At 42.0% G+C, this 26,382-nt stretch overlaps 1 protein-coding gene across 2 annotated transcripts in view; it reads right to left on the minus strand.

Annotated features, from left to right (window-relative positions):
• adarb1b (adenosine deaminase RNA specific B1b) overlaps window positions 1-26,382 on the minus strand; it is a 314,934-nt gene that overhangs the window by 90,180 nt on the left and 198,372 nt on the right. The window contains exon 2 of one of the 2 annotated variants that reach the window (XM_072685609.1): window positions 20,552-20,639. The exons of the other annotated variant lie outside the window; for it this stretch is intronic. The gene's annotated coding sequence lies outside the window, so the exon portion shown is untranslated. The remainder of the gene's footprint in view (window positions 1-20,551; window positions 20,640-26,382) is intronic. 2 annotated transcript variants of the gene reach the window in all.

Genomic DNA, 26,382 nt, shown 5'->3' on the forward strand with positions numbered 1-26,382 from the left:
GTGAAAATCAATGTTAATATTTGGTACAGTAGCCTTTGTTTGCAATTACAGAGGTTAAATGTTTCCTGTAGTTTTTCACTAGGTTTGCACACACTGCAGCAGGGATTTTGGCCCATTCCTCCACAAAGATCTTCTCCAGATCAGCCAGGTTTCTGGGCTGTCGCTGAGAAACACAGAGTTTGAGCTCCCTCCAAAGATTTTCTATAGGGTTTAGGTCTGAAGACTGGCTAGGCCACTCCAGAACCTTGATATGCTTCTTACGGAGCCACTCCATGGTTATCCTGGCTGTGTGCTTTGGGTCATTGTCATGTTAAAAGACCCAGCCACGACCCATCTTCAGTGCTCTAACTGAGGGAAGGAGGTTGTTCCCTAAAATCTCGCAATACATGGCCCCAGTCATCCTCTCCTTAATACAGTGCAGTTGTCCTGTCCCATGTGCAGAAAAACACCCCCAAAGCATGATGCTTCCACCCCCATGCTTCACAGTAGGGATGGTGTTTTTGGGATGGTACTCATCATTCTTCGTCCTCCAAACACGGCGAGTGGGATTAAGACCAAAAAGTTCTATTTTGGTCTCATCTGACCACAGAACTTTCTCCCATGACTCCTCTGGATCATCCAAATGGTCATGGGCAAACTTAAGAGGGGCCTGGCGGGGGCTGATTTAAGCAGGAGAACCATCCGTGCCAATCATGACTTTAAACAATGACGTCTTAGTGTATTACCCACAGTAACCTTGGAAACAGTCATGCCAGCTCTCTTCAGGTCATTGACCAGCTCCTCCCGTGTAGTTCTGGGCTGATTCCTCACCTTTCTTATGATCACTGATACGCCACAAGGTGAGATCTTGCATGGAGCCCCAGTCTGAGTCTTTTTTCACCAAGCTGCTTAGTAATTGCCCCATAGCCCTTTCCAGCCTTGTGGAGGTCTACAATTTTGTCTCTGGTGTCTTTGGACAGCTCTTTGGTCTTAGCTATGTTAGTAGTTGGAGTCTTACTGATTGTGTGGGGTGGACAGGTGTCTGTATGCAGCTAACGACCTCAAACAGGTGCTTCTAATTTAGAATAATAAGTGGAGTGGAGGTGGACTTTTTAGAGGCGGACTAACAGGTCTTTGAGGGCCAGAATTCTTGCTGATTGACAGGTGTTCAAATACTTATTTGCAGCAGTAACACACAACTAATGACAAATAATGCTTTTTGTATCAACTATGAGAGTTCAAAGTCAATCATTAGAATAAGCCAAAATGACTGATCTGACTTATTTACAGAGGTGAGGCAAGGCACTTACAGGAAATTCAAAGTGCTTCTCACAAACACAAACCTTAAAACACTAGCATAGTATTAAACAATGTAATTTAGCATCTAAAAGACCTGGAATGATAAAAGAAGAGCACAAAAAATGAAGTGATGAATTAAGACTCAAAACAAGATGAAATAAACAAGATTAAAAACAGAAATAAAAGACATCAAATAGAAGACAAAAGATAACATGCAGTGCTAAACAAAGGCACAGGAAAAGAAGAATGTATTTAAGCTGTTTGCAGACATTTTCAGTGAGACTGTTCCAATATTTGGCAGCTATTTCACCTGCTTCAGGTACATTCTAACTTTAGGCATCACTAGCTGACTGCTCCCTGGGAGACGGAGAGGCCTACTGGATTCATGTCCTTCTAGCAGATCGGTAATATAGTTTAGTGCAAGTTTCACCATTCAGTGATTTATATACACAATCAAACACTTTCAAATTATTATTGGTAACCAGTCCAGTGACTGGAGGACTACTCTAGTAGTAGGACATTGAGCAGTCTGCTCCATAAAAAAAACAAAAAAAACAAGCTGCTGCTATTTTTTTTTAATTTAGGAAATTTGATATTGGACAAGTCTCCTATCTGTGAGCAAATCATCATCATCATCATCATCATCATCATCATCATCATTTAAAAATACTGGACCCTGTTTTTTTCTCATATAAGATGACAATTTGCCAGTACAATCAGTGATCAGCTTTTCATCTTTTTTCCCCCCAATTAAAAAGGGTATTGGTGATAGAATATAAAAAACACTGTTGGAGAAATATCAGCCATGAGGACTTCCTGCATCTCCTGCATAGTTTGGCCATATCCTACCTGATTAGCCTGTTTCAACTGATGGCCGTCTGATTCATCGGAGCAAACAGCAGAAATGAAGTGAGCAGGGGAATCATCAAACTGCTCTGGTCTAAGGCTTTCCAGGAAAAGAACTCAGCACCCCTGCACTAAGACACAGCCTTTATTCCTTATTCTGAGAAAACAGTTAACTGTGTATTGCTGCTGCACTCTAATACTGGAGTTTGACTCCTGATGAAAAACCAGTGCAGCATCTTGTTGGCTTGAGTTCCCCCCTCCTTTTCACAATCCTGTCTGTATTTGGTGAGAAAATGACATAAAACACCCTTTTCTTCACATAAAAGGGATCATTAAATGCTAGCATACTGACTTGATGTGAAAACATCAAGGTCTTCAAAATGCCATGTTTCTTCTATAAAAACTTCATGATCTTAACAGGAAAACCATACACACATGTGGCACAGCTCTGGCATTCACACTCAGCTGGGAGGGAGACAAGGAGCACAAACAAACTGAGGTTACCTTCACATTTTCTTTTTACATACAGCAATTTGCTGCAGTTATTAAAATGTAAAATATGATACGTAAATCTTCAGGATGCAATTTCAAACTACTAAAGAACTGGGAATATTTGGCACATTAACCCTAGAATGCTAACGCCGGGTGATTTTCACCCACACAATTTTTGTCATGTGATTTTCATTGTGTTGCTGCTGTTTGAGTTGCATGGGACTTTGGGTAGCTTCAGGGCACTCATTGATGTCATTAATGGTATGGTTGATTCCCTCCTCCCATCTGTGGTTTCTTCAAGAGGCATGCGTTTGGGTGATTTTTACCCAGAATTTACCTGATGTTAGTGTTTGTGTGTTTAAATCAGGCGCTCTTTGCACTTTTCAAGGGAAACAACATTCAGGCCACAGCTGTCATCCTGTATCAGGCATTTTTACTATGGCATGCTAACAAGTGAAAAAACCAAAAACCAAGAGGTGGCCACTGTGTGTGTTATATGGCATGATGAACGCTGGTGTGATACTCATGGATCATTCACAAGGAAAATGCCTTAAGGAGAGGTGACACACTAATGAGGAGGAAGCAGTATATGCAGGCTTTGGCAATGGCACTTATCAAGCCATGGGCAGAGCAGAGACTCCCCTCTTCAAGTCTGTCCCGTCAGCTCAGAATCCTCATCTGCACTGTGTGCAACATCCCTACACCTGGCACTACTGCTAGAGAGGTTGGACCAGTGGCAGCAGAAAGCGGAGGTCCCTTAGTGAGGTTTGCTGACTGCCCCACAGGCTCGGACAGCAACACAGGTGTCATGTCTGCCATCGACCAGTGTGCCCTCGCCATTACTGACTGCATGTAAGGCATAAGGTAAGTTAGAATTGTCCCAGAATTTGCATATAATCCTTAATTAGCATAATGGCAATGAATAAATATCAATTAATGGTATTTTCCAAGAAAATTCATATAATCAAAAGAATTTGGTCATTTTTTCCCTTCTCAAAAAATGCCAATTTTTGTCTCTGTCCCACAATTATCAGTGATGCAGGAAGATTGTGCCTTTACCAGACAGGGCTCACATGTCCCAGGAATAGGGGGACCAAAGACAAAGTTCCCAGCAGCATTATTTTTTTTTGTTAGGACATTGCCTGTTAAGGATTACCCAATTTTCCAATAATTAAGTTTTTTTATAGGGTCATCCATTTTTTTTATTTCATGCGATGTTGTATGTTGTAAAATTAAAGAAGGGTTCCAAAACTTGTCATACAGTGTTGTACTTTTAAAATAAATGGATGAAAACTATATTTTACCTGGAATTTTATACCGGGTAAAAAATACCCAACATTAGTGATGGTGTTACTAATTTTAACGTTAGTGTTCTAGGGTTAAGGCCAATCTGCTTTAGCAAATGTGATGCACCAGAGAATAACTGATCATTTAACTGAGAACTTTTTTTTTTGTTTGTTTGCTCAAAACTCTCCTACAAAATGAAATTCTTTAACGGCAGTGTTTAGTAATTAAGAAATTGCCGGCCACAACTTCAGTTAAAACGCTATTAATTATGCAGCCCTAATGATTCCTTCTGTAAAGAATCCTGCTCAGCACTTCTGCTACACAGCAAATGAGGCACATTTTGCCAACTTAACGCTGCATTTCATCAAAGCAAACAATTACAGTTAATGCAGATATGTAAATACACCATTATCATCACTGATTAGCAAACAGAGACAAGAGAAGCAGCAAAATCGCGCACTGAGATTTGATAATCTGGCTGCGAAGTGAATTAGGTTGACAGAAGTCTCCGAGAGCAGACGGACCTGGTGTTCCTGCTGAGCAGCGCATCCTGCACTACCTTCTCTTTCCAGTCACGCTGGGCTGGGGAGCTGGCGACCGTAAAACAGATTTGCTTTTTAACATGCAAAAAATATATATAGTCACCTGCTTATTATCTACTAGCTGACGTCCATTTGTGGTTGGCTGCTTATGCCTACCGATTGGATCCTGGCCCGCTGTATAACCCCCCCTATAAAATTTTGCTGCGCTCTTCCTAATCCCTTGTGTTTGTCCCTACTTTGTTTTCTTTGTCTCTTTCCCATGTACAGAGATGGCCAGTTCTGACTGTTCCATCCTGCTACCGCCAGACCTGGCTCTCCACTACCCTGCTGTCCGCTGTCCTGCTCTGGAGCCTCACACTGATTCATCCGTACCTCACTGCATGACTATGCTTGTGACTGTTTATCTGCATGGACTTAATCATCTCTCTTTGACGGCACATTTACTTTTTTTCCTTGATTCAGCATTTTTTTTTTTAAATGTTATTTTATTCCTGTTTTGCTTATTATTGTACTCTAGGTTTCTTTCTCTCGACCTGAGGGAGTTTTTCCTTGACACTGTTGCCACTAGCTTGCTCCAAAGAGGCTCGGACCTGGATATCTGCAAAGCTGCTTTGTGACAACATTGAGAAAAGCCTACAGAAATACATCTGAATTAAAGTTATTGGTTTCTGTATTGCTATCAGCCACACAAGACTTATCCCAGTTGTGAGAGTTGGTGCATCCCTACCAGAAACCATGCCACCCTGCCCTACGTTGCTGATGCCGCTTATAATCAGAAAGTGGGTTTGAAGTAAGTCTAAAGCATCAAAGTGCTACAAATCCCCTAAAGAAAGAGAAATCCCCCCTCACACGCAGAGCGGCAGAACATTCCCCAGGAATTCATTAAGCCAAACACTGCATCAACACCGGGACCATACAGAAAGCCCTTAAAAACCTACACCAAACTACAGCAGAGGGAATTCACTCAAACATGCATAAACATGTGCTCAGCTGAGCAAGGAAGAAAAATCCTAAGTCTATTGATCTTTTGTCTTTGGAGAAGATTATAAACTTTGGCTACCACGAGAAGCAGGAGTCAAAAATGATTACTGTAGAACAGAGTGAGAGAGAGAGAGAGAGAGAGAGAGTGAGAGTGAGAGTGAGAGTGAGAGAGAGAGAGAGAGAGACACAAGAGGCAGTGACAGCATTCTTATGAGCTGATGAATGATTCACAGGAACAGTGGGATCAGTGAGGGGTTGAACGCTTTGGAGGTCCTACTGCATGACCCAGCCATGAATAACAGGAAGAACCCTGAGGTAGGACACATGGGTGGACGGAAACATGTCTAAATGATTAGACATTGTAACTGCTCATTGTGACACATTAAGGGTTTCAATGTTCCTATCACTGTAAGGTACTGGGCAGGTAAAGTGAGGCGCAACACCCCAATGGACTCCCTGGCAGTTGCCGATGTATTTCCCAGCTTAAACGCAGGAAACAGTAAGAGAGGTTTAGTGTCAGTATGCTTGTACTAACCTCTTTGTACCACTATGGATCGTCCAGTTTAGATTAATCACTGTTCCTTTTCTCTATTTTTCAGCCCTATATCTAGAACCTGTTGGGTATTTCCAAGTAATTTCTTGGTACATGCCATTTGTCCAACATAGTAATGCTCACAGTAATGTGAAGATTATCTCTCACACCTAACTGGTTATTATCCAACAAGCGTTCAGGCTTTTTTCTGTCCTGGCACCGAAGTGGCACCGCTGGGTGTCCGAACAGGGAGTCGCTCGCTCTCTTCAAACCCAGGCTGAAGACCCAATTCCTCAAAGAGTACATGGGCAAATATTTATTACACAAATACTATGGTCTCCTTATTGACTCGTGTTTAGTAGTGTCTAAGCTTAGAGGTACCTTTGAATTTTTAAGTCTATTCAAACTAGCTGAGGTTATTCTTGGGTAAACGGTGAAGCACTTTTGTAAGTTGCTCTGTATAAGAGCGTCTGCTAACTGCCTTAAATGTAAATTATCTAGAACAGAGTGTAAAAGAAAACATTAGCACTTCTTTCATTAACACTTTTTTCTGCTTGGGTGCAAGTAGTGAGATGATCGTTTTTTTCTTTCTTTTTTTTAATTTACTTCTAATTTTACTCCATTTTCTACCCAATTTAGAAGGCCACTTACCCATACCCATTCATATGAACTCCCCCCATCAAACTGCAGCTGCGGCAGCATTGCCAGGCAGCCAGCGCGCTCCACACCTCAGCTACAACAGCCAACATCAGCATCACATTCAGAGTGATGTAGGGAGAAAATGCCATCAACCCACACCTGAGAGAGCATGTTCATGTGTGCTCATTCAGGTTCCAGCTGCTGATGGCAAGCAACATGACCCAGAATTCGAAACAGCAGTCCTCGGATCACAGTGCCTGATATCTTACTTATCTTACTAAAATGTGGAGGGTTTGAACCTGATTGCTTCGATTTTTGGCATTTAAAAAAATAAATAAAATATAAAGATGGTTTAAACAGAAGAACCAGTTCTCCAGTTCTCTAAAGAACCTTTGAAAGGTCTGAAGAAACATCACTTCATGTAAAGGTCCTTTACCAATTTACAGATCCTCACACAATTCTATAACACATAAATGTGGTATTGCTTCCATGACATCGCTCAGAGAAGTAATCACCAAGATGCAGTAAACACAAAGATGAATTTCGACACCTCTTTAATTCAAGTGACCACGTCTTTCCTTATTAGTAAGCCTCTAATCTCCATATTCATAACTTCTTGCATGGGACAGAAAGGAGGTGGGCCTGTGTGCCTATTATCTGTGGACCAATCTGTGGAGAAAGGCTGCGTGTTACACACATCCCACCCTGCAGCACAGGTCGATATGAGTGACGTGGGGATGCAGCTGCAGTGGTGGAAACTATCGCTTCACACCCAGACACATCACACACGCAGACATCACAAGCCCAGAGCCACCAATCTGACCCTTACTGCAACCCCGCCATATGACCCCACAGAGTGGGAGGGTACACTGGGATATATGCCCTGAATTTGCTTGGTGACTGATGTGGTGAATTGACTTCCTTATACTGCAAAGTATAGATCTGTATTCTGAGTAACTATACAGTGTCAAAAGTTTTGGGACACAAATTTTTTTTTTTTTTTTTTTAAAGATGAGCAAGTCAAAGTTGAAGGCTTAATGAAACCAGTCTAAAATGTAACAAACAGGAAAGCTCTGCAAAAGTAGTGGTTTAGAAATGATGAGAGAAACACTGGAAAGGTTTTGGGAAAGTTAATGATTAGATTTGCTTCCGCGCCTGATTTTGATTGGTATTGGATTATGGGTCATTTCTTTGACTGCATATTTTAAATGTGCATTAATTTAAATGATTATTCTTAGCTACAAACATGTATTTTAACATGTATTACTGCGTTTTTAGGGAACACTATTCGGAGTGGTCCTTTTTAGATGGAAGAAACACTCGTCAGACTCTCAGTAATAACATAGTGATGTAGCGGCATCTGAGCATTCAGTAGATTATTAAGAGACATTTACTGAAATCTTCCACTGAATTCAGCTTTTTGTTCTGCTTTATTTGAAGAGTCCAAATTCAGATGTGTAGCTGTTCACCTGAAAAATCACTGATCATCTTACAGGTCTAAAACAGCACCAAACCAGCTGTTACAGGTCTGCTGCTGACACCAGTACAAAACCGGGGTTGAGGTTAAGATTAGGGTCAGAATGAGAGTTAGGATTAGGTTCTTGATTGAGGTTAAGGTTAAGATCAGGGTCAGGGTTGGGGTAAGCTTTTGGGTAAGACTGGGTTAGATTTTCCTTAATGGTAAGTAACATATTAAGTCTACTTGACGTAACAGATCGACTGTAAATGTATCTAACGTCAGTTAAGCATCAACATCTTCAAGAGAAGACCTCCGTGTATTCAGATGTTGTTGTTTTACTCTTAAGAGCATCAGTACTAGCAGGAGTACTCAAATTAAAGTGTAACTGCATTTGCAAATCATAATTTCTAGAATTTTTCCGGAATTTGTCCTATCAAGTTTGTTTTGTGGCAGAATTGTGAACCTATAAATTTTCACACTATAATCAAATAAACAACCAACGACTACTGTTAATGACAATCGTCTCAATACACTCTACTATACATATATTCAGCTTTAGTGTCTACAGACAATCTGTATTGGCTCAGAGAAACACATCATTTTTGCATTCTGCTTTCCTATGGGATGTGAGGGGACGAAATCTGGAATTTCTTACAAGAGCTGAGCTGTGTTTAAGGTCACTCACAGTGGCGCACAGAGGACTTCACAGTATTTACGTCAATGGAAACTCTAATCTGAATGACTTTTTGTTCTGAGTGGGGAGCAGAGTGTTCCCCTAAAGCCTGTTCCAGGTCCACATTCAACCCAAACAAGAATAGCCAACACTTTTTTTTATGGTAGCAAACAACTAAATCTGATGGTAAACCCACCTGAGAAAATGTAGCTCTTTCAGTGAGCACCTGGACAAACAGACAACCTGGAAAAAAAAAAGAAATGATCTGCAAAGCCCACAATTAAAACCATTAAAAGAGAACTGGAGGCACACTGTTCAGTCCTCTGCCTCCTACTAGAGGCAAACAGCACTCTTTTTTAAAAGCAGACAGCAGTCCCAAAACCAAAAACCACTGGCTGGTATTACAAGCTTTCACATTTCTGCACCATGTCCTCATATTGTTGCAAGAAAATTAAACCCGTTTCATTTTCTCTTCTGACTATAATTAGCTTTGCTAATGGAGAAAAGGGCAAATAGAAGTCTGGAGGCAGCTACGGCATGTCTCCTCTGCAGCAGCAATAAACTAGCGTGCGACACTCATAAAACATGAAACAGGAGTGGAGGCAAAATTACAGCACAAAGCAAGCTGCACTGAGCATGCATGCAGCCATACACATTCACATACAGTATGAAGAACTCATTTAGGCTGCAGGTGCAAGAAGCTACTGCTCTGGTGCTCCCTCCATCTCGCTCTCGCTCTCTCTCTCTCTCTCTCGCTCTCTCTCTCTCTCTCTCATTACATCAGCCATATTAATCAGCTGAACCTGTAATTATACTACCTCCAAACGTTTAATCTGATTGCTGAATACTGTGATGCAATCAGTCCACCAGTGTGGCGTTTAGGGAGGGAAGGAGGAACAGGAATTCAGCATAAATAAACACAGGTTTCTGATTACAAACAAACAGGCGTGAACAGCGGCGATTCTGCACGCCGCTGCTAAGAGTGCGTCTGTGGCTAATTAGCATGAATGAAGCGGCTGGAGCATGGAGAAGTTCAAAGCAGGTGAGGAAAATAGGAGAATCCTCTATTCTCACACACACACACACACACACACACACACACACACACACACAGTCTGTTTATGAAATGGGAGCCTTACAAAATATTTATATTAAAAACTATTAATATATCTATATGAATATATATATCTATATGAATATATATATCTATATGAATATATATCTATATATATATATATATATATATATATATATCTATATGAATATATATCTATCTATATGAATATATATATATATGAATATATATATATATATATCTATATGAATATATATATCTATATGAATATATATCTATATATATCTATCTATATGAATATATATCTATCTATATGAATATATATCTATATATATATATATATATATATATATATATATATATATATATATACACACACACACACACACACACACACACACACAATTGCATATTTTACAACACTGCTCTGTGTCATTCTTGCAGCCATTGTAGAACAGCAGAATTCAGGCTTCCAGACACTGCACCGAAACCCGGAGGCCTACCCTGCTAAATAGAGCAAAGCTGATCAAAAGTCTGGTCAGGTGGAGGTAAACTTCAGCAGAGTGAGCTGTTGACTTCCTATTCTCTCTGCACTTTTTGGAATAATTACAAAGCTGCACGCTTCCAATCAAATAACTCTGAACCTTATTTCAACAAGTCGTTTCGGATCATTTGCGTTTCTCAATCAGGACGGGAGGAAATTCCTCGGCGTGGAAGAGGAGGGAGTTTATTTGCATTTAGCAGAGCCCAGAGAAGCTGCTTCACACACACAGGGCCAGAGGACCTGTCGGGAACAAACAGACGAGACAGAGGGCATTACAGGATGGTGGCAGGGAGAAGGTGCGGGCAGGGGCTTTGATGTATAATACAATACCTAACCACCAGCAAGCTGGAGGCCTTCTGCCTTAGATGCTGGAGATCTAGTTTCCAGCCCATATATAAAACACATTTCCTTCAGTTAATCAAAAACTGAAGGCAGTAATTAGATGGGTCAGATAACCTCAGGTGGGGTAGGAGATAATGTCGACAGGGGCAGGATTGATGGCCACCTTTCCACTTTTACCTCAAAAATGAATTTTACAGGAGGAGGTTTCCTGGACTCTCAAATGGAAAAAGTAAAAAAAAAAAAAAAGAGAAAAACAAAAATGGAGATATACTGGCTGTAACTGGCATGAATTATATACCATATACACACACACACACACACACACACACACACTATATGTCTAAATGTTTGTGGACACCCCTTCAAATGAATGCATTCAGCTCCTTTAAGTTGCACCTATTGCCGACACAGATGCAAATGCACACACACAGCTTGTCTTGTTTCTGTAGAGACGTATCCTCAATAGAATAGGACTCTCTTTAACAGATAAACATATGCCCATGCCCAATGCCAGGTGTGGGCTAAATGGGGTATAAAGCCCCCCAGCATTGAGCTGTGGCACAGTGGAACAGTTTTCTCTGGAATGATGTCTGGTGCTCCATCCAGTACTTTTGGGATGAGTTGGGGATGAGGTGGTGCTCATCCAACATCCTGACCTCCAAAATCTAGTAGAAAGCCTTCCCTGGACATCACAGACAGTTACTAGAGATTGAAGAGTAGTTCAGCCACGTATTAGCCTACTTCCAGTCCAAAATATGTGATTGGGTGATATTTCTCCTCCCGAGAGCCAATCAGATCATATCCACAAGTTAAGGATACTGCATGAGGCTTCTTGGTCAGAGGATGCTGCAGTTCCTTGCCGGAACTCGATAAAGCCGATCGAGCATAAACCCCAAAAACACTGATGGGTACATCTCTACTAGGTCAACAGCTACTCCACCAATAGCAGTATAAACTCTTTTTGAATACCTTTGACTACAGAAAAAACAACCTAAGCAGGTGTCTCAAGACTTTTGCCCATCTAGTGTACTACACACTGTATATAAAAACATAAAAAATGTTCAAGTGCCACTGGATTACTGCGGTAAATGTCTGCATATTAATTGGAAAAAAATCTAGATCCAGGTGACTACAGTCCCAATTTCTCCAGTTAACACTGACACAGCATTAGCAGAAATAAGGACAACTGTCTTTGGGCCACAATTTCCTTATCAGTGCTTATAGCAGTATTGTATACAGTACAGATATTAACATTTTTAACAGGGTGAGGCTGCAGGGAGGACAAGCACTGCTGGCCTCTCGATGCCCAGGGTGTGAAAGGCAAAGGCAACCTCACTTGCCATCATCAGCCTTTCATTCTGACAGCCAGCTGGCTGCCCTCATCCTTTTCACACACACATGCACACGTTATAAGCACGTGCCACATACATTAACCCCGTTGTACAGAGCGGCGCATTCGGCAGGCACAGCTGCGCTCACGAGCCACTGGGCACAAATCAAGCAGCTCTTCTTCCACCACCACCTGAGCTTTCCTTCTTCAAAAGCAAAACAGAAAGACACAGCTTTTGTGGTTCTAGTGTGTAAATGATTCAGCCTGGCAGAAAACACTAATATGACTAGCTGTAGCAACTGCACTGTACCCTTCGAGGTTTCTCAGCAGTCCTTTGGACAGTGTTTGGAAGACAACTTTCAGGATTTTTCCAAGACATAGATGGTCGTAGCTCATGACGTTCGTCCATCTATTCTTCCCTGGACAGCACAGACAGTTACTAGAGATGGAGGAATCTGTATTTGGGAGATATTTTGATATTTCAGGATATCTAACCGAACCTGAGAGCCGATCAGATCATATTCACAAGTTTGAGATTTGTCAGCACTTTCACTTTTTCAGGACAATTTTCAGGATTTTTCCAAAACATAGATGGTCATAGATCATGACATCCGTCCATCCATCTGTCCGTCCTTACCTCCAACTCAACGTCATACCATGACTTCATCCTAAATCTCCATTTAGGATTTCTCAGCAACTTCTTACTTTTTCAGGTGTTTCCATGACTGCCAGTTCCAGGTTTTCCAGACTTCCCAGGACATGTGGAAGCCCTGTTTCTGGTTCAGAATGCTCACAAGAGGAAAAAAAAGCCTGTTATATCATGAAACATGTCCATTTGGTGCATAAAGTCTAAACATTACGTGCATTTTCTCTGGCTATAGCAAATCAGATACACTCAGCATACGTGCACATGCCTACATGTGTGTGCAGACACTTTTAGTGTCAGTGATCTCATTCAACTCACAGCCTTAGACACTTCAGATAAGGTAACACTGTGCAGAGACCACTTTCTGTGGTTAAACTCTTCAGTAATACAGACGCAACCTCACTATTGCAGTCTCGGCCAGATGACACAACAGCTATTACAGTCACAGTCTCCAGAAAGCAGGTTTCCAAAGCACACAAGGCTTTGATATGAAACGCTCCGTCTACACAAAACTACTCTGCTTCCTACGGTGTCGTATATATGACCGAAAATAGAAACAGCAAATGGGAGGAAATACCACATAAACCCCCACACGTTTCATTTTCAAAGGCAAGCATCCAGTCGGTGTGCGGACCTGAGCGTCTGACGGGACGGGTATTGGGTTTTCCTAACATGGCCTGAACTCTATGCCTAAATCGGACACATCTACATAACTGGAGATATTGACTTGCCTGCAGACGGTAGTGGTTACATGAGCGGAGAGAACGAGAGAGAGAAGAGAGAGAGAGAGAGAGAGAGAGAGAGAGAGAGAGAGAGAGAGAGAGAGAGAGACTTGGTAAAGGTTTCAAAGAGAGACAGACACACACACACAGAGAGAGAGAGAGAGAGAGAGAGAGAGAGAGAGAGAGAGAGAGAGAGAGAGACACACACACACAGAGAGAGAGAGAGAGAGAGAGAGAGAGAGAGACACACACACACACACACACAGAGAGAGAGAGAGAGAGAGAGAGAGAGAGAGAGAGAATCTGTCTTAGCAATGACCCAAACCTCCAGGGCTTCAGCCACGCTCTGCATTATGGGAGGAGACAGCCGGGCTGCTGCACTCAAGAGCCTTAACAGCTACTTTCACTGAAAGGCCATTCCCTGCTGACGACACACTCACGTCAGCATTTCAATGAAACTGACGCTGAGGTCTGATGCCTCTGAGGTGCCATTCATGCGCAAGATACAACTAAGCGCACGCACACGCACACGCACACGCGCGCACACACACACACACACACACACACACACACACACACACACACACACACACACACACACACTAACTTTCACTGAGCTGTTCAGTAGAGATGCTGATGCTAAACACAGTCGTCAGATTAGGCAAGATTACTCGCTTCATCTACGAGCAATCAGTGTTTTGGCTTATCGGTGTATACTACCAGTCAAAAGTTTTAAAAGAACCCCAACCTTTACACTTTTATATTTATGCAGTTCGAGTCCAGTGAATAATCTGAAATGGCACAAAGTCCAGTGACCTCAAATGGTGCAAAAGTAAGCTGCCAGGCCTTTTGAGGGAAAATGAAATAAACTATATAAATAAATAATTCGATAAATAGGCTCTCATTAGGGGACATTATTGGTTAACAACTTACAGCTGGTCTGGAGCAATGGAAGTAAATTAAGCCCTGAAAATGTGGGGTGTTCTAAAACTTTTGACTGGTAGTCTGAATATATGGAAAATACCCCACAATTCCCAGATCAGAGCATGGCTACTGTGCGCTGTGGTTTTATCAATTTAGAGATCAGAGTGAGCTGATCCTCAATGGTCACTTAAAGCACTTAATGCAAGCAGGATCACATCTGTCCATACCTGCCTGTTCTTGCTTTTAGATCTGTTGCTACGTTTTTCCTTTAAGGCCATTAAAGTTAATGCCACATAGCGGGAGCTGCGTTCGCAACTCAAAAGCTTTCACAAGACTGTGTTAAAAAGGCCTTAGACCCTCTTATCTCTCTTTAGTAATGGATTCAGGGAATGTATGCATCGAAAAATGACTCAGTCATAGAGGTCAGAGGATAGGAAAGCAATTGTGCTAAAAGTGAAAATGCGGCAATAAGCCTTTTTCTTCTCTTACTCGCTCACTTGGATCCGTCTTCTCTCTGAAATGATAGATGATCCTTGTTTTTTCATATTGCTGTATCTGACGTAAACAAAGTGTGGGGCTATTATAAGTTTGAACAGTCCACTGCCTGCATAGAAATTAAGATATATTTTAGCACTGCCGCAAATTAAAGATCGTTGCCCAATGTAAATGTAGCACATCTGTGAGGAGAGAGTCATCTGTTTAAGTTAGTTAGTGGCTATAAGAAAAAATAATTCAATAAATGCATAGACAGTAACAGTAAACTGCATCCCGGTGCACAGATCCCTTGAGTTTCTGAACAAGGGGGTGATAAATCACAGCAGTGCAAAAGAGAAAGGAGTGACCAGAGCAGCAGAAACACTGTGTAAGTCAAGTCCTGGAAGGCTGAGGCACAAAAGCAGGTCAGCGGAAGACAGCTCAGGAGTCAATACCTGGATCTGAAAGAACCTGGTGCAGCTTTTTAAGTGATAAGATCCAAAGACTGGAACATTCTCCTCCAGTAATCACTAACTGTTCAGCCCATGATTAAATCACTCTCACTTAGGTATAAGAAGCCCAGACAGTGACAAAACCCCCCATTTCAGATATCATCTCAGCAAGTCTGAAGAACACGATCAAAGCCGTGGTCTAGAACATCATAACCTTCCGTCATCAGATTTCTCAGGTAAGGTGTATTAGACCAATTGAATTTACACTTCAATCCATTGGTGAATTAATTTTGCATGGATTTTAGCTCAGTAAAGTCTGAGTTATATCTCGCTTAAACCTGATATGTAAAGCTTTAAGAGGTCCATATCCTGGATTTTCTTTTTTATTATGAAAAGGAGAATTTAAAACTTCAAGGTTTTAAATTCCCATTTAATGGTTTATTTTTTGTTTTTAACCTGTTTTGTTCTTTTTTTATAAGGAAAATATAAAAATTAATGTTAACATTTAACATACCATGCAAACACTGTCCAGAAAGGCCATGCAGTCCGTACAGAAATAAAGCTCTAACATCCTACTGAATTTGCCTAAAACCATGGAGGCACTTCGGTATCACCATCCATTCAGCCCACAGCTGTTTAGTCCATGCATTCACACTGATGTGATAACCAGTGTTGTTACTGCAGACAGTGGGTTGTGTTGAGTTGACTGGAACTAAAGATGTTATGGGAAATGACCGTGTTGTGTTGTTCCTGGCTGTCAGGACTGTACAGCTTTCTTAAGTTTATTTGTTCTGATGTCCAGGAGTATTTCCCTCTGAAATCTATAGTCTCAGGAGAACTGCAACTGTTTAATTCTGGTGGAAGCTTGCCATTCCAGCAACCCGCTTAATTATAAAGAGGAGGTTGTAAAAGAGTCATGTAATAAAGAGTCACAGCTGTTCCTGCAATAGAAACCTTATAAGTGGACTTTCTGGGGTAGAATCTAATAAGATGTAATAAAACTGTAGAATGCAAAGCCTTTAATGCAGTTACAGAGATGGGGAAAAGACAGCCGACTTCCGCTCTACCAAACAGACCCCCCAGTGCTGTGACCCTGCTGGGCATCGAAGCAATTAGTCTAATCCAGGAAGCAGTGGTAATGGATGTTAGTGCATGTGGCCACCCCTCTGCTGTCTGTAGATAAAGTAGGGGGGGGATGAAGAATGAGGGATTCAATGAGCTCACATATGGCTGAGGAGCTCATGCACCTGATCAGGGAGCTAAAGAGGCAGTGGAGTGAGCAGCGAGGCGGCAAGCGCCCCAGGCCCGTAGTCTACACCTCTCTCGCTCTCGCCACCTCTTTTTCTCCCGGATCTCCTGCAGAGAAGAGAGGAGCAGGTGCGCACTTCCCTGTTCCAGGCCATGTTCTGCTCCTGAAGCCCTAACCTTGCAAGGCCACCCCTTCCTCGGAGCAAACTCGCTGACAACTCCTAGGGCTTGGAGACGAAGTACAGACCAAAGGCTTTGGAATTTGCACTGATGGAAGCGATGGGAAAGGGAACAGTTTGTAGGGATGCAGATCTGAACCACTTTTACACACCAAATATCTTCAGTTTGAACATCCCAACATCTCCATCTTAGCCACCTTATTGTCCATTAAACAATGAGGGTGGCAATCAACATCCAGTGCTACAGAAGATCCATTTATCTAGATTATAACCACAGTGATTATAAATATGTCACATGAGTAACATAACACGCTCACTTACTCATGACAGGAAGAACAACAACAGTGTGTTGTGGAGCACTAAAGAACTTATATCCACCCCTTTCCAAAGAAAAGGACCTGCATCCATGGTTGAAGTTGAAGACGCTAAATTTAAAACGTCCACCCAGATGTCCGTACGTCTGCTCTTAAGATTTTGTGAAGGAAAACCAACACCAGAACATCCTTACCCAGAGAAATGGCTTGGGTTTTGAAGCTTGGATGTAGTAAAGGTGTCGGGTGCTTGTGATGCTCTTAGCTAAATAGGTTAGCTCTTAGGCTGGCTAACTCCCACCTGATAGGCTCCCGAACACCTGCTGCGTCCACTTCACCAGAGCTTCATAACAGAGTTTCCCCTCCACAAAATGGTGAGAGCAGACATATGGACGTTTAGGTGGTTGTTTTGAATGTCCAGGTCATCCATAGTCTCAGGTCCTCTTTTTTGGATATGGTGCCCCACAGCAGCTGCCTGATCTTATTGTGGGGGTAAGCTTTTGACTGCGACTATGGTTGACAGACATAGAAATTTAAAACAACCACTTAAACCCTACTCTCATACTTCAGACTGCGTTCACTCTGAAAATAGGGCATGGCGGGAAAAGGTGGACACAACATCGGACTAGTCAAAACAAAGCCTTGTCTCCTTGTATTTTGACTATATTGCAATATATATATTTTGTTCTGAGATGACATTGATCTTCTAATACATTTCAGGATGCAAATCATTTCCAAGCCACTTTTATATGGGATCCAAGATCAGAAACGGATCGGAATTCTGATTTCTTTTTTCTCTATTGTACACAACTGATTTTTCTTGATGATCTTGAACAGGTGAGAGTTGTTCGATACAAATCTTTGTAGCGATGAACCTGAAATAGCAGTGGCCAATCAGTGGATAATATGTGCATAACATACAGGAAAGTGAATAACGACAAACAGCTGGGGTTCAGCCAATGTGAAAAGAGGATTACTGAACATACAGACCACTATTTGGGTTTAGGAGTCAAAAACCCTTTGTTGCACCACATGCTTAATATATTGAGCGTACCTAGAATCAAACTGTGTTACATTAACTTACAGAGTTTAGAACAGGCTCTTTGTACCACCATTCTGGAGGTACAAGGTTGTTCCAACAGTGATGCTACAGATACTAGCTTATATGTCATTCAAGAAGCAATTTCAGTTGCTTGTGTCTCAACATCTGTTGTGAGTCTCCATTGTATCTTGAGTCAAAAACTTTATTAGATACATGATACAGCAATTATTTATTCATTTCATATATACTGCACCCCACCCAACCCCACCCCAATACTGCAAATGTCTTATTCACATACCTGAATAAGAAATGTAAGATGAGCTCTGATGCCTGCATATTTAAACAACTATATCCATCCCTAAAAGCAAGCAGGCATGCTGATCTAACAACTGGCTTAGGAGGGTCCCTCCCCCTCCCCTGAGAATTGACAAAATTAACTGGACCGATTCCTTAGACAGGAGTGGATCGGATCCTCGGTGCGCAGCGCAAAACCAATCCACCATAAATCAGCCCTGCCTTTTGAATGTAGATGGAGAGGTAGGAGAGGAGACCCCCTACTGCAGCAGTTGTCCTAAAATAGCACTGAGCTCAGGCAGGATGTGCTCCTGCAGGACCAGCGAGGAGAGATCAAACACTGCTCTGCTTTTAAATATGCCACCAACACACAGTCAAACTGCACATACAACAGCAGCAACCGAGAGCAACGACGTGCTTTTCACCAGCAGCCAGAAAGCATGCATCACCATCATCACCACCATCAGCCGTGCTGAAAAGGAAAGAGGTAATGAAACCCCAGACAGAGTAATTTCATCTTTGACGCAGTCTCCTGTCTGTGGAAACCTGACAAGCAGGCTATATTAATAATGCCTTTGTTAAATAAATGAATCCCTTTAATTCTTAAAGGGTGGCTTCAAATTACCATGAGAAATGAACATATTGTTCCATTGCTCATCTGAGCTTGCCATCAGAGTCCCATCTGCTGTGATAAAGGAGCAATCTCCAAAAGTTCACTCAAAAAACAAAGCACAATGCAAATGCCTGAAAGAATTCTAGACATTTACAGCACTCTCACTGGAGCGTTCATGTGTAGTCTTGTTTTTGTAATACTATTGTGTGTGTATTAGGTCCTGACTAAGGAACTAATGATACTGATGTCCAATGAGGTAAAGTAAAGTTCCAATTTGTGGGTAAAGGATATCATCAGATCGACAGATACAAATCCTCTCCGTTAGGGTTGCAATTTTCTGGGAAATTTACCATGGGAATTAACAGGAATTAATGGGAATAAAATGGGAATATTTGAAGCTGAGAAATGTGAGACACTTGCATATAGTTGGAATATAGTTGGCATATTTATAGGTGAAAAATATACTGAAGCATAACCTTGGCTAAAATAATTAGATATGATACAAAAAAAGAATGAATAGTAAAGCTGCTCCTCAATCCAAGAAACATGGCACATTACACACTGCAGGGCTATTGAGACCACACCCCTGCATTCACTGGTCTTTCCTCCATCACATATACAGCATATGTCTAGATGATTTCTAGAAATCTGACACTCACCACTAGCTTGTGGGAAAATACACTTTATTTGATTTGATGTTAATAATGAATAATTAATAAGCATTCATTCTTGGTTACAGGAACCTGTTGAGGCAAAAACGTATAGGTAGCTAGCCTATACTAGCCATTCAGGAATATTCCCGAACTAAAGTTCCCATGGAAAGACACCGGTAATTTACTGGAAATTTATCAGAAATTTTCCACCCCTTTGCAACCCTACTCCCAGTACAACCAAAACACCAGCAATAATTGCTGCGCAACGAGCAAATTTGCATATTCTGTTCCACACAGCAATCAGATTTCAGTCTGAATAACCGAGGAGACGATTCTGACTAACGAGTGTAAATGCATGTGGCTAATCAGAATCATGTATCTTATCAGGATGCAATCCAGATGCTAGTCACATGACATGACCAGACATAAACAGGGTCAAGGGGGTTGTAGATTGTGAATTGTTTACATCAACCTTTAATGTATAATTTACTTCTATTGCAGCAAAAAAGCTGCAAGTTGTTAACCAATGAACCATTGTTCCTCAAAAAAGGGCTTTATTTTTTTCCTATTTACCTTATTTTCTCCCTAAAAGCTTACAGCTGACTGGATTTTGTACCATTAATGGTTATGGCTATTCACTGGACTTGGATATCAATAAAAACTGGCAAAATTGGGGGTGTTCTTACATTTTTAACCTATAGTGTAGGTACACAGAGGCGAGATATCAGCAGCGGCTCATAACTGCATCTGTGAATCACTAATTATTTCATGGTATGCTTGACTGGCACAGCCATAAAGGCCGAAATGTAAAAAACACAAAGTCACAGCTAAAACTAAAAGCTTGCAAAACAGACCCAAAGCTAACCTTCAGTACACGGGCCTGTTTCCACCCGCAAAGAACCTTCTAAAATCTTCACCGCTGATGCACTGATCAGTCAGACCCTGGTGTGTACATATTGGCACTTTGACTCACCGTCTTCTTAGGGTTCAATGAGACAGCTCACACACGTCGTTTGGTCTTTCCCTGGGTTGTACCGACAAAGTCCTCCAAGCCCAGTCGCCTGAAACACAAAGAGAACAACATGTTAGTTGGCACTGAAAATGATACACTACCACTGTCTCAAATAAACACACAGCAGAGCAGGTCCCGGTGTGCCACAGCACAGTGTTTGAACTGGGAGCCATACAACCGGCCCGTTTGATCACACTTATGTAATCATCACAGCTCGGGTAGCATTTCTGCCCTCATTCACATGATGAACGACCCGAGAACCTCAGCATAATGATCCTTTACTCTCCAGCCAACCACCCGAGTCTGGCAGGCAGTGAATGTGCCCAAGCTGGAGACACTGGCACTGGCCTGAAGTGAGGCCCCCCTGTAGGCAGCTTTGTAAACAGCACATGTTGGTTAATGACGCAGAGTGGCGGGAGCAGCTCTGTGACCCCACATGTTGGACAGCAAGCCCAGCAGGGCAGGAGCACAAACAGGGTGGGCTGCCATCACTGCCTGCAGCCAGAGTAACCACAGAGGGCTCAACTCAGCCCCAGATCAGCAGAGTGCACCAGGGGGAAGGCATGGTCTTAGTGTCCTGAAGGAGCTGACCTCATGTGGATCGGCGCAGAAGAGGAGTTCGGAATGTGCCAAGGGACACAAGGGAGGAGCAGGAGGCAGCTTGAAGCCAGTAGTGTACAATAAAAGTGGATGCAGCTGAGTGTAAGCCACTGACCAGGAAGAACCAAGAGGGGTGGGAAACACTTTACTCATTTAGACCACTTCAGTCATCAGGACCTGTAGATATATAGGGTCAGAATGCTGTGCTCAAAATATTACATTACCTTTAATAGGGACAAAATTACTTTGCAGGGTCATATCTTAAGAGCAGGGCTCAAAGCATGAACCCACCACAATTTAAGGCAAGTCCATGAAGATTTGGCAATGTGGTTTCGTCAGTGCTAACCAGAGGTAAATAAACCTCTATTAGCTACTAGTTGGAGGTTCCTCCATGATCAATGGGGGTGAAAAAAAATAAATAAATAATAATAATAATAAAAATAATAATAATAAAAAAATATATAAAAAAAAAAAAAAAAAAAAAAAAAAATATATATATATATATATATATAGAATTTGATAACTACTTTAGCCTCATAAACCTAGAAAGTGCCCCATATCCAAAAAAGGATATGTCTATTAGTTGTTTTCTTTTTTTAAGAACCTAGTGATTTGACCATGCTAGCTACCTCCAGTAAAATGCTAACAATGGAAAAATTGGGTTAACTACATTTTTGAGTGAACAATTCCTTTAAAAACTAATTAAATGGGAATGACCTGCTGGCATCAAATCAAATCATCATCAAATCAAATGTATTTGCATAGTGCTTTTTACAACTGATCTTTACACAATCAGTAATTAGTAAAAAAGACAAGAAATGAACAATCAACATGAAAACATAAGACATCCAGTGAGCAGCCAAAGGCAACAGTGGCAAGGAAAAATTCCTTCAGAGCTGAAGGAACCAAGACTCACAAGGGGGACCCGACCCATCCTCCTCTGATCAGAACTATTAATAAATTATTGATAAAAGTTACCAAACCATCTTTACTGTTGAACTGCTCAGGTGTGCAACATATTCATAATCATGATGGTGTAGTATAACTTTATATAGTCATGGCAGTGATGGTCAGAGTAATGATAGTTAATAGTGGTAATATTAATAGTGGCAGTTCATTTAGGTCATTAGGCAGGTAGCAGTGGTAGGAGGGTGTGCAGCTGGTCTGACATGGGTGGCGGGGGATCCAAGTGTCCATTCCTAACACCAGTAGCTAAAGAACATGCATTATTCTCCATGTAAGGATTGAATATCCTCACGGTCACTCAAAAACTTTAGATGTCCAAAATTCTGACATTACAAAATGCTTCATATTATGTCAAAAAAGTCAAAAATTTGCTTATTATAAAAATACATTTATAATAAGCATATAAACGTATAGGGATTATTACACACTCAAGTAAGATCCCAAGAACCACTGCAGCTAATAAAGGATGATTTAAATAGTCTTAATTGGAGATGAGGAGCACAATACAGCTCAGACAGGTCCGGAGGATCGAGGTTGAACCGCGTCATTAGGCGGAGGCAAGGAGGCACAGTTGCCTCTATCCAGAGAGCAACCAAACAAATCACTGATGAGATCCAAAAATAGGGCTTTCAAGCCCTGCGTGGTAAGAAGTAGGGCATGTTTTGAAACCTTTATCTAACCTGATGTCGTTACATAAATATTGATGCTAAGTGCTGCTAGGTTCTATAGGGTTTCGCTCTTTGAACCAGACCATAGAAGGCTTTTAAGCTCGCCTGGAGTGGTCAGTCCAAACGGTAACCCCAATCAACTGTCCTAGGACCCATCAGATCGCTCATTTGTTGCAAACAGCGCTACAGAACGCAGAGGGGAGAGATCGAGATCGAGATCGAGAGAGAGAGAGAGAGAGAGAGAGACTTGGTAAAGGTTTCAAAATAGATGACTTCATGCTCGCTCAGACACAGAGGTCTAAAAATAGTGTGTTCTGTCATGCTAAGCCAATGGAGAGTGACAGCACAGTTCAATTAAACAGCTCACATCTTCATATCGCTCTTACTCTGTCTGTCTCTCTCTATCTCTCTCTCTCTTCCTCACTCCCACACACACACACACACACACCTGAATGTAAACAGTCTCGCAATAATGAGCCACCATGTCTTGTTTCCAAAACCATTTCTTGCATATTTTAATCGCAGCAATATCTCTGTCTGCGGCATTCTTTAATTAAGACTTCTTAAACCTGCAGTTTGATGGTTGAAACAGCCTTGATACATAACAGTCATTAGCGAAAACCTGCAGTGGGTCCAGCCCCATCCGGAGAAGAAAGAAAGCGAAGGAAGTACTAGAGGAGGGGAAAAAAAGGTACGCACAATGGCCTTATTTTCTGCCTCAATGCGGCACAGCAAAGCTCGGCTTAATAGCTCAATTTTTCACGTCTATAGCCTCCTGTGGAAATGTCAATAGCCACGGCGGTTGAAAGCAAAAGGAGAAAAGAAAAGCACAGGGTTTTGGCAGCAAACACGGATCAGTGGCTGAATTACAGCTCCGTCTGTCAAAAAAGGGGAGAAAGGGGCGTGTCGAGAGGGAGCCAGAACCGGGGCCTGGGCCTCTCCGGGTGCACTTGGGGGAAATGTCCCGTTAGAGAGTCTTCTGTCAGGATCAGGTAAGATAAGGTTACGTATGAGAACCAAGTCAGAGCTCAGACACCACAGAGCCTCTGGAGCTGTACGCAAGTGTGCGTATGTGTGTGTGTGTGTGTGTGTGTGTGTGTGTGTGTGTGTGTGTGTGTATGTTTAAGAAGGAGGCTGAGAGGGAAACCAGGTATGCATGCATGACTGAGGTTCAATCAGATTAGCACATCAGCATCTCTTGCTACAGATATCAAAGTGTCAGTTAATCCCCAGATGGCCTTCAAACGTGTTTGATTCTTTCAGACGTCACTCCTTTAATCCCGCCCGATCAACATGCATTTAATTCTGCCTTTCAAGACAGAAGCAGGAGGCAGCCGTCTTTGTAACAGCAAGATAACTCCTGTCAAGTCCCTCACGTTACACAAATACACTCACTACTCACAACAGACCATCCGCAAGCGCTGCCGCCACTACGTCCAAGACGCCGCACGTTCACACACATCTTCCTACGCTTCCACGGTGGATCCTACCTTTAAGCTTCTCCCGACATTCTGCCAAGCTCAGGAACAATATCCCGGCCTTAAGGAGAGCGGCTCGAGTGCCTCCGAAGTGTCTCTCCTAAAGCTGGCCAACAGAAGCAGAAAATTCAGAAAGCACATTCGTTCTGTTCAACAGTTTTCACCTCTACAGCGAGTCCGCCTCGAAACCACAGCATCTGCCTTTCCCATCACCCGCCCAGTGCTTCTCTCCCAAAATATACTCTGGATTTTAACAAAAGAACCACAGGACTGTCTACAGGACACGAATGACTCGCGCTGTGAAAGGAATACTGCTTCACGAGACTGCTATAAACCATGTTTACGCGAGTCTCAGGACCGTCATACAAATAAACAATAGTTCATAACATTCATTTGATCAATACTAGTTTTATATAGTAGAGAAAATGTTAAGCTATGAGTTTTTATAATTTTGTAATAAAGTCCTTTAGCATTTTCTACCCTGATTGTATTTTTCCCCCTTTTCTTTTCTAATAAAAAATGAAGTGAGGAAGCACTTAACTTCACTGTTCTTATAAACTTTTAAGGACACTTCAGCAAACATGTTCTGCAGCATGATGACAAAACTCTAGCTGTTCCCAATGTGCCGCGATAGAAACACTCTCATATTTAGTTGGACCGCCCCCCCCCCCCCAAAAAAAAATCTTGTATTGATGATGGGAGATTTGGACCACTGCGCAAAGTCTTCTCCAGCACATCCCAAACATTCTCAAAGGGGTTCAGGTCTGGACTCTGTGCTGGTGGAATCCTGGCATTGTCATCTTGAAATATATCCGTGCCATCAGGGAAAAAAAAAAAATCATTAATTGAACAACCTGGTCATTCTGTATATTTAGGTAATCAGCTGACCTCATTCTTTGGGCACATAACATTGCTGAACCTACCCCTGACCCACTTCAGCAACCCCACATCAAAGCACTGTCCCCACAGGCATGATGGGGGCATCACTTCTCAGACCACATGACCTTCTTCCATTGCTTCAGAGTCCAATCGTTATGCTCCCTAGCAAATTGAAGCCGTTTTGCCGGGTGTCGACCTGCTGGTCAGACTGGTAGGTGGCAGCTGGTCTAACGCAGGTAGAGGGGACCCCAGCGGGCAATCTTTTCACTTTTCCTTCCACAGTCCTTCCTCTGTCCTTTTAATAAGACGTTGGACAGTTCTTAACCTGATTTCAGTGGCTTCAGCATCACCTTAGATGTTTTCTCTGCTTCATGCATGCCAATAACCTGACCCTTCTGAAACCGATCAATATTTTTTCCACAACCACAGGCTGTGTCTTTCCACATGGTTGTTTGACAAATAAGAAGCTACTTACTGAATCAGTCAGGGTTAAATAACTTGTTGCCAGCTGAAACAATCACCCATGCAGTAATTCTCCAATGGGAGGCTCTTCCCTTTTTTTCTGCCAAGCAGTGTAAATTACTTGAAAATGGCAACTTTAGAGTTTCTGTTGATTCAGATTAGTTCAGATTGAATTTTCACACAACTGCCAGATTCAAATAATGTAAAAAAAAAATAAAATAAAATAATAATAATAATAATAATAATAATAATAATAAAAAAAGTACATGTTTTTGCATCACTGCAAATATGTACATATCTTAAAGCACAAATACACACACAATGTTAACAGTCTTGTTAACACTACACATCTGAATCGTTTGTCGCGTACAGGCAAAGCCTGCCATGTATACACTCACACAAGACAAAAGGTGTCCGTCCGACTGACATGCTGTGACGTGGGTGCTCACACTGCACGCGAAACGCAGCCTCTAGGCAGGAGGATTCTGTCTACATAAGCTCTCGATTCAGCAGATTATGGCACACTGCATATCAAACGTGAGCCTAGCTGGGCTAACTTGAGCCATGCTGTGTACATGCACCTGCAGGTGGCTGGGAAGATGTGAACAACAGGGTTTGTCCATTCTGCAGAGAGAAGTGCGATGTAAGGCTTGACTGTGTGTGTGTAGGGGTGTCTTAAACATTTTCAATCAGTGCTGTGTAAGCAAAAGAAATGTTCAGCCTCTACATGCATGTAACC

This window comes from Salminus brasiliensis, chromosome 8 (assembly GCF_030463535.1).
Source record: "Salminus brasiliensis chromosome 8, fSalBra1.hap2, whole genome shotgun sequence".
Lineage (NCBI taxonomy): Eukaryota > Metazoa > Chordata > Actinopteri > Characiformes > Bryconidae > Salminus > Salminus brasiliensis.